Source organism: Octopus sinensis, linkage group LG4 (genome assembly GCF_006345805.1).
Source record: "Octopus sinensis linkage group LG4, ASM634580v1, whole genome shotgun sequence".
Lineage (NCBI taxonomy): Eukaryota > Metazoa > Mollusca > Cephalopoda > Octopoda > Octopodidae > Octopus > Octopus sinensis.
Genome location: NC_043000.1, coordinates 78634206 through 78646590, shown reverse-complemented (window position 1 = coordinate 78646590; position 12385 = coordinate 78634206).

Below are 12385 nucleotides of genomic sequence, written 5' to 3'. Positions count from 1 at the left end.
ACATGGTTCTCCAGGGATATTGTCTAGGTGTTTCTGACATCCCTTTTTTATCATACCTAGGGCACCTACAATAACAGGAACAGTTTTTATTTTAAGATTTCACATCTTTTGTATTTCGATTTCCAGGTCCTTATATTTACTAAGCTTGTCAAATTCCTTTACAGATATATTGTTATCAGTGGGGACGCTTACCTCTATTAGTCTGCAAGTATTTTCTTCCCTGTCTTTAACAATTATGTCTGGTCGATTAGCCTTGATCGTTCTGTCAGTGTTGACTGGAAAATCCCAGAGGATGGTGACATTTTTACCTTCAACAACTGGCTGAGGATGATGTTCATACCAGTTAGCAGGAGTGCCGAATTTGTAGTGTTTACATATCTTCCAATTTATATACTGTCCTACCCTATCATGGCGATTTTTGTATTCGTTTGGTGTCAGCACAGGACATCCCGAAACAAGATGGTCTATTGTTTCGTCAAATGTGTCGCAGAATCTGCATTTAGGGTCAGTACCGTTTCGGAGAACGCTAGCCTGGTAATTTCTGGTAAACAAGCTTTGATCTTGTGCTGCCAGTATGAAGCCTTCAGTCTCTGCTTTCAATCCTGAACTCTTCAGCCACTGATGGGTTGTTGCTTGGTCTACATCAGCATTTTGGCTTCGGAAAATATATTGTCCATGCAGGGGCTTCTGGCTCCACCGCCTCTCAATTTGATTCTGCCCGTTCTTTTTTGCAGTCTGCTTGATTCGCTTTGCTTGCTTGGTAGCAGTGGTTTCCGGCTCTTCATCTGATTCAAGGTTAATGTCTAGTTCCCTTTCGAACTTATAAGCTTCCTTGACAATAGAATGCAGCTTTTTGCTGCTTTCGTGTTCGCACACAAGTCGCAGCATCCAGTCCTTTGTACTAGATAGGTACCTGTTCATTCCTTCAGTGGAGGTCTTATAGCACAGCTCTAATTGCATCATTCCTCTCCCCCCGCTGCTTGTAGGTAAGTACAGGCATTCCTTCGTAACACAGTGTAGGTAAAATGCACCGGAGTCTTTAGTCATCTGTCAAGTTACAAAGACCTCAGATAGATAATACTTTCCTTAAGATGTGCGCTGTGCCCAATAAGTCGAACAAATCGACCCCAGGACTTATTCTTTGTAAACCTAGTACTTATTCTATCGGTCCTTTTTGCCGAACCGCTAAGTTGCGGGAATGTAAAAACACCAACATAGACAAACAAACATATAAGTATATAAAAGTGTGTGTATGTGTATACAACGGGTTTCCTTCAGTTTCTGTCTACCAACCCACTCACATGGCTTTGGTCGGCCCGAGGCTATAGGAGAAGACACTTGCCCAAGGTGCCAGAACCATGTGGTTGGTAAGCAAGCTACTTACCACAAACCTTTTACTTGTTTTATTCTTTGGACTGCCATCATGTTGAAGCACTACCTTCAGGGGTTTAGTCACACAAATCGACCCCAATATTTGTTTTTAAACGTGTACTTATTCTATCAGTATCTTTTTGCTGAATCGTTAAGTTACGGAAACGTAAACAAATCAACACCGGTTTTAAGCGGTGGTAGGAGACAAAAATATCAGTCAAAGTCACACACAAATATATGCATATATACATACATACAGGGTGTTTGGGTTAAATTTCGCGATATATTGTCTCCCTTTTCATGAACAACTTATTGTATTGGTGAACTGTCAACAGCGTTGGAGAGCATATAGAATAAAGTTGTAGCTGAGGAAAAAGCTAGCTGACATGGAGAACACCTCACCAGCTCCAATTTCTGGCCTTCTAATTCTTCCGATTGTAAAATCCCATGGATTACTATGTGTGAGACACGATAGAGATAGACACCATCTGTTCTGCTTGCAACACCAAGATCGAGCTCGGCGCCAAGATGAAGGAGGTATTCGAAGATCTTCCCAGAGGCACAGTAAGGAACACATCCGCCAGATTCTGGAGCCGTCTTCAGGTCGTGATGGAAGCTAAGGGCGGTTGCATTGAGTAAACTGTTATCTTCCCGGCATTATCTAGGTGATACTTATATATTCCTTTAAGTACTTTTATGTTTGAAAGAGATGTTTGGGAGGTATATCTATATATATTAGCTAGCTAGCTAGCTAAATAGATAGATAGATAGATAGATAGATAGATACACACATACATACATACATACATACATACATACATACATACATACATACATACATACATACATACATTTATATATATATATAATAAAACTCAACGTTGTGTGTCTGTGTGTCTGTACATCTATAGGACGAAAGGGAATAAAAGATACATAAAAGTATGCGTTCTTGAAATAAGTGTACTACAAAACTTCAACAATGCATATCTCATGTATATATATACATACATGTGTATATATATATATATATATATGTGTGTGTGTGTGTGTGTGTGTGTGTGTGTGTGTGTGTGTGTGTGTGTGTGTGTGTTTATATATACTCTTTACTCTTTTACTCTTTTACTTGTTTCAGTCATTTGACTGCGGCCATGCTGGAGCACCGCCTTTAGTCGAGTAAATCGACCCCGGGACTTATTCTTTGTAAGCCCAGTACTTATTCTATCGGTCTCTTTTGCCGAACCGCTAAGTGACGGGACGTAAACACACCAGCATCGGTTGTCAAGCAATGCTAGGGAGACAAACACAGACACACAAACACATACACACACATATATATATACGACAGGCTTCTTTCAGTTTCCGTCTACCAAATCCACTCACAAGGCATTGGTCGGCCCGGGGCTATAGCAGAAGACACCTGCCCAAGATGCCACGCAGTGGGACTGAACCCGGAACCATGTGGTTGGTTAGCAAGCTACTTACCACACAGCCACTCCTGCGCCTATATATATATATATATATATATATATATATATCACCTTGATCCCCTTGACTGACCAGTCCGTCGGGCGTCGATTTCACACCGCTGGTCACAGCACGCTGTCCACTCCTCTCTGGATCGCGCCATTCTCATCCACATGGTCCCAATCGCTCTCCTAAAATCGTAGCGCCACCGTCGTGGAGGCCTTCCGAGTGGTCGTTTCTGCTCGCGCGGGTACCACTCGACAACTGCGCGGGTCCACCGATTATCAGTGAGCCGGGCGACGTGTCCAGCCCATCTTAACTTGCTGCGTGTATATTCTACGATTACATCCCTCACGCTGGACTTCACTCTGATGACCTCGCTACTGATGTGCTCTCTCAACGAGATTCCAAGCATTGACCTCTCCATGGCTTTTTGAGCCGTTACCAATCTCTGTTCTTCTCTCTTTGTTGTAGCCCATGTTTCACTACCATATAACATTGCAGCTAGAACTGTGCTAATGATGAGGTACCAACAGGTCGAATGGTGATCGGCAGTGATGAAATAGAGGAGGTAAAGGAAGATGTCTACCTGGGACAGGAAGTGAATATGGGAATATCAAAATATGTATGTATTTATGTACAATTCATGGTATATTTCATTGACAACGACAGAGTAAATTTTTATACAGAGCTGGAAACCCAGGGTCTGGAATCATCCAATTTTTACGAGTTTATTTGTCTTTTGTCTTTTCACCTTGTGGTGTATTGAATACTTGATGTAGTTTTAGAGCCAGGTTTTGACTGCTATTTCTCTTAGATACCTTATATATATATATATATATATATATATATATATATATATATATATATATATATATATAATTGAAATATGTTACAAACAGAAAATAGAATCTACACGTGGAAATATAAACCATGCGACATCAAACAGCATATATGCAAAGACCAGTACTTCCGAATTCAAACAGACGGATCAAATATCGCATTCCTCCTCATTCATCCACGTGTGCCAACAAGTAAAATTCTGCAGAAAATGCAGTTTACTATCAGGGAGAGAATTATATTATCAATAACAATAATAATAATAATTTTACCCTTTATTATTATTATTATTATTATTATTATTATTATTATTATTATTATTATATACACACACAAAATTTAGAGGAATGACCACTAAAGTGGACATCCTTTATGCTAAACATAGACGTCAAATCGCCATTACCACGATGAATGTGTTCTCAAGAAAAATCTCACCAAAATCCAAAATGTAAAAATAAGCAAGACATAAGCATGAATTGTTACTACCTAATGCAACAATCAATGAAGGCAAACCTTTGCGTTGTTCTGAAAAGTTTATGAAATGAATGGAATAAACCTCTACTCTCCCACCTCACTTCTCTTATTTGTTGTATATATATGAGTCATGTATGAGTTACAGAACGCTCAATTCAAAGTGAATTACTCCTTTGCAATCCCACCAGATAGAAAGAAGAACCTTTTCCCATGGAGTTCACTTCTCGGTTGTGGTTGAGCGTTTTCCCTTTTACCAAGCCACTGTTTACGACGTTTAACATTGATAGAAGATCCATTTTTCGTCACCAGTCACAAGTCTATCCAAAAAAAGCAAATGAGTTCGCGAGAATGGAGAGAAGAGCAGATGACAACTTGGGATTTGCGGTTGCTTTCGGACAATTCACGAGGCACTCATTTTCCAAGTTTAGGAACCTTTCCAAGTTGTTGAAGATGACGATGAACAGTTGTATGGTTTGAACTAAGCTTTATTGCCAATTCTTCAACTGATAATGCAGGATTTTCTCCAAGTAATGCCTCAAGGAGCTTATCATCAAACTCAACTGGAAGTCCTGTTCGATCAAGACTGAAATCTCCACTTTTGAATTTTGCAAACCATCTTCTGCAACTTCTTTCATTCAAGCATTCTTTCCCATAAACTGAGTGTATGTTTCGAGTCGCTTCGTCTGCAGGGTTATATTACATTATGTGCTTCAAATTCTCTTTGGATACTTCCATATTAGAAAAGATTTAATCAAAGAAATTTTAATTCTATTATTCTGTAAAATAACATTTAATTAGTTTAAATGTTCACAAATGCATAAAAATAATTTTTAATTTCATTAGATATTCTAAAATACTATTAAATTTCATTAAATTTAAAAAAAGGTAACATCGGACAGAACTTATAGGATGACCTGATCTATATATTATATATATATATTATGTATATTATATATGTATATTATATATATATAAATTCAAAAATGAGGGTGAAAAATTAGATATTAATTTAATAATACCCTTATTTTAACACCAAGCGACCTAGCACAATAAACCAGGGAGACAATACATATTTATCCGTAAATATAAGAGAGTTAATGTTAAATAGGTTAACTCTAGTGCTAGAAATAGCTCCTCCGGTATAATCGCCGACGATACCTCCACATAGAAATAGCACTACCCTCAACGTAAGGAAAGTGAAATACAACTAAAAAGTGGATTAATGTTGTACAATTGTTTCTTTATCAACATAATATGCAAATTATACTTACATATTTGTCTATAAATCATCGGCAACATTTGTCATCGATGCAATTTATCAGACCCACACGGGCGACGATTACCCATGCGGTCTGATCGATTACATATGTATATATATTATATAAATATTTTATAATTATATACATAATTATAACAAGGGCTTCGCTATGTGCCTCACCACGCACTGAAAATTAGACGTCAAAAGCCACTATCGTGGTAATAGTATCTTTTGACGTATATCTTTCAGTGCGTGGCGAGGCAGATAGCCAAAGCTTGGTTATAATTATGTATATAATTATTAAATATTTTTTTTTTTTAATTTATATGAGGTTTTCATTTCCACGCTGACCACCTGGTAAAAATCATTAATGATTATTGTTATAATTAATATTTGAAAAATTTGCTCCTTGATCAAAACTGTATTAACTGCAGACTGGCTCTTCACACACTACGCGTGGGTATAAAAGAAAGATGTGAATTCTACTTTGCAGTGTGTTTCTACGAGTGTGGATGAATATTAGTTGAGTGAAGTCGCAGCTCATATATTTATGGACACTCGTGAATATATACTATGGAATACCGTCACTGTTGAAAGCAATAGGTAATATTTTTTTTACTTTAAGCTGGAAACAGGATCTTGTACACGGTTAACCGAAAGTTTTAATTCATTTTCTTTCTTTTACAAGCATATTATGTGGAGTGTCATTCTCGGAGAAATTATGGTGGTAATAATGTCTTTGGACGTCTATTTTTCAGTGCGTGGTGAGACACATAGCCAAGCCCTTGTTATAATTAGGTATATAATGATAAAATATTTGTAAAATTTACCTATGAGGTTTTTATTTCCGTGATGAATACATGGTAAAGTTCATTATTGATTTTTACGCTTGATTATATATGTGTGTGTACATATATATATATATGTAATATATATATTATATATATATATATCATATATATATAATACATATATATATTATATATATGTATATTATATATATACATTAGATATATATATATGTATATATAATATATATATATATGTTATATATATATACTTTCAGCAAAACAATTAAGATTCACATGAATTCAAATGAATTCAAATGAATATGGTACTTAACTTAGATGCACCAGAATCCTTTATGGTATTAACCATAAAAATATGTGGGGTGATTATAACCAAGAAAAAAGTAACAAGAATGGATCAGTAATTTAGTACAATTGTTTCATACTAAGAACATTTTATTTAAAGCTCCAAATATTACAGCAAATATAATGTCAAGTATTCATCAGCTAAATCACATATATGTTTTCCAAACATCCTAGAGAGTGTAAATATCCTTATGAAGTATTCAGAGTGAGTTCTATGAATTTGAAGTAAGGTAATAAGCAGACTTTATATGTTTTCCAGCAATGCACAGTTTAAAAAAAATTTTTAAATGATTATTAACTTCTCAGAGAAGGTAAATCCAACCATAAAGGTGTTGATATAAATTCCAGGAAACATGAGGAAAGGTGCTGTTAACACACTGGTTCAGTTCACATCTCACTCTGAATACTTCATAAGGATATTTACACTCTCTAGGATGTTTGGAAAACATATATGTGACTTAGCTGATGAATACTTGATATTATATTTGCTGTAATATTTGCAGCTTTAAATAAAATGTTCTTAGTATGAAACAATTGTACTAAATTACTGATCCATTCTTCTTACTTTTTTCTTTGTTATATATATATATATATATATATATATATAATATATGTATATTATATATTACATATATTATATATTGTATATATTACATATATATTTTATATTATATTGAGGGTACTACTATTCGTAGATACCAACACGCTAAGAGGGACCAATGCGGTCAAAACTACTAAAATAAACAAAATTTTACCGAATGCAAAACTTCAAAACATCATTTTAAAAAAGAATTCAGTTACATATCACATGTGATTTCGCATTTAATGCAGAATATGCATTTCATGTTCGTCAGTGCAACAAACTCAAGAAATATAAGAGAAAACATAACATTACAAGCTCGATAGCCAACCGTAGAATTCGTCGTAGCATGTACGAATGTTTATCTTTACATATCTATGAAAATTTTCCTCTTTGAAAATATTCATTTATATGGCCCAGTGGTTAGGGCAGCGGACTTGCGGTCGGTGGATCGCGGTTTCGATTCCCAGACCGGGCGTTGTGTGTGTTTATTGAGCGAAAACACCTAAAAGCTCCACGAGGCTCCGGCAGGGGATGGTGGTGATCCCTGCTGTACTCTTTCACCACTCTAAAGGCGGTGCTCCAGCATGGCCGCAGTCAAATGACTGAAACAAGTACAAAAAAAAAAAAAAAAAAAAAATTATATTGAGGGTACTACTATTCGTAGATACCAACACGCTAAGAGGGACCAATGCGGTCAAAACTACTAAAATAAAATGCGGTTTTGACCGCATTGGTCCCTCTTAGCGTGTTGGTATCTACGAATAGTAGTACCCTCAATATAATATAAATGAATATTTTCAAAGAGGAAAATTTTACGGATTTTTTCTCTTACGAGGTTTTTCACGCTGACTACTGATAATTTCTTTTAAAGATTTTATTCTCAATTGTTAATTTATATTTTTCACCGGAATAGTTCAATACTGAATTTGTTTTCCGACTAGACAATTTGTTACCGAAATGCATTGCGAATAAGCCCGCCATTTTCATAGATATGTAAAGATAAACATTCGTACATGCTACGACGAATTCTACGGTTGGCTATCGAGCTTGTAATGTTATGTTTTCTCTTATATTTCTTGAGTTTGTTGCACTGACAAACATGAAATGCATATTCTGCATTAAATGCGAAATCACATGTGATATGTAACTGAATTCTTTTTTAAAATGATGTGTTTTGAAGTTTTGCATTCGGTAAAATTTTGTTTATTTTAGTAGTTTTGACCGCATTGGTCCCTCTTAGCGTGTTGGTATCTACGAATAGTAGTACCCTCAATATAATATAAATGAATATTTTCAAAGAGGAAGATTTTACGGATTTTCTCTTACGAGGTTTTTCACGCTGACTACTGATAATTTCTTTATTACATATATATATATTATATATATAATTTATATATATATATATGATATATATATATATAACTTATAAATAAGGGCAAACGAAAAAAATTTCTATTTTTTTCGTTTGCCCTTATTTATAAGTTGTTTATAGATTTAACCTTTAAAGGTATTTTTTAATATGCTGGCCATTGATAAAAAACTTTTTTCGAAAAAATTTAATCCTACATTAAATATATATATATATATATATATATATATATATATATATATATATATATATTATATATATATATATATATTATATATATTATATATTACACTGTAAATATAATATGTGACAATTATTCGGTAGCCATGATAAAACTTCGAGTTTCGGATGTCAGGGCGGAAACCCACGCCGCCATCTCTTCAGTTATCCAGCAATCGAAAAAATGCTATGAAAATGACCGTTAAACAAAGGGAAATTACTGTGTGATTGACCGTTATTAAGACAAAAGAGCTATTAGAATGACCGCTAAATGAGGGGAGGGAGTAAAGATATGAAAATAAAAATGTTCATAGTATTCGCGCAAGGCCCCATGTTCATACCTACACATGCGCGCCCGCACGCTCACGTACATGCGCCGATAATTATATACTCATCCACCCTCACTTGAAACACACACATGCTCACCCACACATTCGTCCAACAAAAATAATTACATACCCGCATACACGCTCCCATACACACAAACACGCGCGCACACGTCTATATACGCACATGCACAATAAAAAACAAGGCTAAAGGCAAAATTCAGAAAATGTGTAAAAAAAGTGTAAAAAATAAGCAATAAAAGTTAAACATGTCTATATACGCACTTACTCGTATGCGCGTACACACACACGTCTAAATACGCACATACCCGTACGCGTCTATATACGCACACACACACACGCACAAAAAAGGTACACGTCTATATACGCACATGCACAAAAAAAATAGGGCTAAAGACAAAATACAGAAAAATGTGTAAAAATATGTGTAAAACTAATTTTACGAGGGACGTTCAATAAGTAATGCTCCTGACCCACTCGCAGTTGTTTGATCTAACTGAAATTTTGCATGTGCAATTATTTATATCTCTACAGATTAAGTGGCAAATTACAGCTCTGAACTAATTGTGGTTTCTGATTTACAGGTGTTTGAACTGAGTCAAGTGTGAAATGGAGCCTGTTGAGTGTCGAGCAGTGATCCGGTTTTTGTATTTGAAAGGACGTACACCACGGAAGACTTTTGATGAAATGAAAGTAACGTATAACTTCACATATAATTTCACATTTAATTTCACATATAATTTTATTTTATATTATTTAAGTCTATGAACTATATTTGGAATACAGGACAATATAATGTATTTTATACATAATTATTCTGGATTACTACAGAAGAATTACCAAGAACGCATACATGAATTTCAAGATTCTGATACTAAAGCTTTTTTAAAACCTGTGATAAGACTGTGCATCATCATTAAAGAACTTTGGAAGTCCGCTTACAACCTGAATTTGCTTTTTATAAAATTATCTCCGATACTTCATGAATGTAGCCTCACCCACTAAGATGTTTGGAGAACTCATATGTGTTTTAGCTGATGAGTACGGGACACTTGTATTTGCTGCAATATTTGCAGCTTTTAATAAAGCCTGTCTTTGTATGAAACAATTGTACTAAAAAACTAATCCATTCTTGTTGCTTTTTTCTCGTTTAAAATTATATATATATAATTTTATATATATTATATATATATATATTGTATATATATATATATTATATATAATTTTATATATATATATATCATATATATTATTTATTTATATATACATACGTACATACATACATACATAAATACATACATACATACATACATACATACATACATACATACATACATACATACATACATACATACATACATACATACATACATATGCTATATAATAATTCGCCCTTTTCGTCTATGCAGATTGTCAATTTAGCTTAGAGGTCACTTAATCGAACTTATCAGGGGCTCCTTTTATTGCAGCTTCTTTCATGGCTGATTCTTCCTATGATTGAAGCACAGCTTCTGTCATAGTATTTGCATACCAAGAGGGTGGCTCGGCGCTCTGCATTTCTGTTGTTTTCCTTTCGGCGCTGACACTTATCAACTTGTTTGTTTCTGCAGCTGCTCTCTACCGTAGTAGTTCCATCCTTCACCACAGTCCTCCATTTTGTTCTGTCCTCATCCCTCTCCTCCTAGGTGCTGACATCCACCTCACACTTGGACAAACTAGTTTTGCAAGTGTCCTTATACCTCATTTTTGCTTTTCCTCTTGGTATCTTTCCCTGGGCCAGTTTTCCATAGATCAGTTGCTTCGTGATTCGACGGTCATCCATTCTCCTGACATGCCTCAGCCACCTTAGTCTTCTCATACACAAGATAGCTGTCATGCTTTGAAGATTCGCCTGCACCAGTACTTCAACACTGGGGACCTTATCGCGCCATGTTAGGCCTAAGATCCTGCGAAGGCATCTGAGATGGAAAATGCCGAGGCACCTTTCCTGCCTGCTGTACAAGGTCCATGTTTCAGATCCATAGGGAAGTGTGCTGAGAACACAAGCTTCCTTGTTCCTTATCTTTGTCTAATCTCCTGTTCTTCCATACTCGTTTTGTCAGCTTCCCAAAGGTTGTTGTTGCCTTCCCTATCCTGACATTAATCTCATCATCAAGTGAAGTAGTAGAGGAAATGGCAGATCCTAGATAGTAAAACATGTCCACTGTCTCGAGCTTTTTGTCATCAAGCTTGATATGGCCTTTCACTCTGCCCTCCTGAGTGAGGATGACTGTCTTTACGCTGATGACCAAACCGAAGGCCTTGCATGCTGATGATAGGTAGTCCATGATTATTTGTAGAGTTAATTCACTGTGAGCAACAAGTGCCGCATCGTCGGCGAAGAGAATGTCTCTTATTGTTGCTCTAGTGATCTTTGTCTTGGCCCGAAATCTAGAAAGATCAAAGAGTGCCCCATCAGTTCTCCAACAAAGGTAGACATCGCCCGGCAACTCTTCAAATGCATATTGCAGCAATACAACAATGTAAATGCTGAAAAGGATTGGTGCTAAGACACTCCTCTGTTGATGTTGAAGCTATCTGATATTCAACCGTCAAACTGAATGGTGGCCTTCGTGTCATCATGGAATGAAACAATGAGCTGCTGTAGTATTGGGGGGACAGCTACATTTTCCAAGCACCATGTTGCAGTCCTGATCTGCTGACTGTATCAAATGCCTTTGTCAGATCGACAAATGCTATAATTAGTGGTAATTGCGGCTCCCGGCATTTTCTTGCAGTTGACGAATGGAGAAGATCATATCCATTGTTGAGCGGTTAGATCTAAAACCGCACTGGTTCTCTTGTAGTACTCTTTCTGCTAGCTTCTGAAGTCGTTTCAGAATGAACCTTGCAAAAGCTTTTCCAGTGATGCTTAGAAGTAAGATGCCCCTGTAGTTATTGCAATCTCCCTTGTCCCCTTTATTTTTGTAGAGAGTGATGATCTTGGGATCTCTCATATCCTCTGGAATTTTTTTTTCCAACCAACGCGTCTTTAGTAACTTGTATAAATGTGGACGAAGGGCATCTTTGTTCTCTTTCAACACTTCAGCAGGTATATTGTCATTTCCGGGTGCTTTTCCGCTTGCAAGTTCATCGATTGTAGTGGAGAGTTCTTCCGTTGGTGGTATATCAAGTTCTGTCATTTCAGGGAGCTGAGGAATGGCCTCAACATCTCACTCCTTTGTGTACAATTGAGGGTAATGTTCCACCGATCTTTCCATTCGTTTCTTCTTGTCCGTCAGCTGGTCACCTGTTGCAGACTTGAGA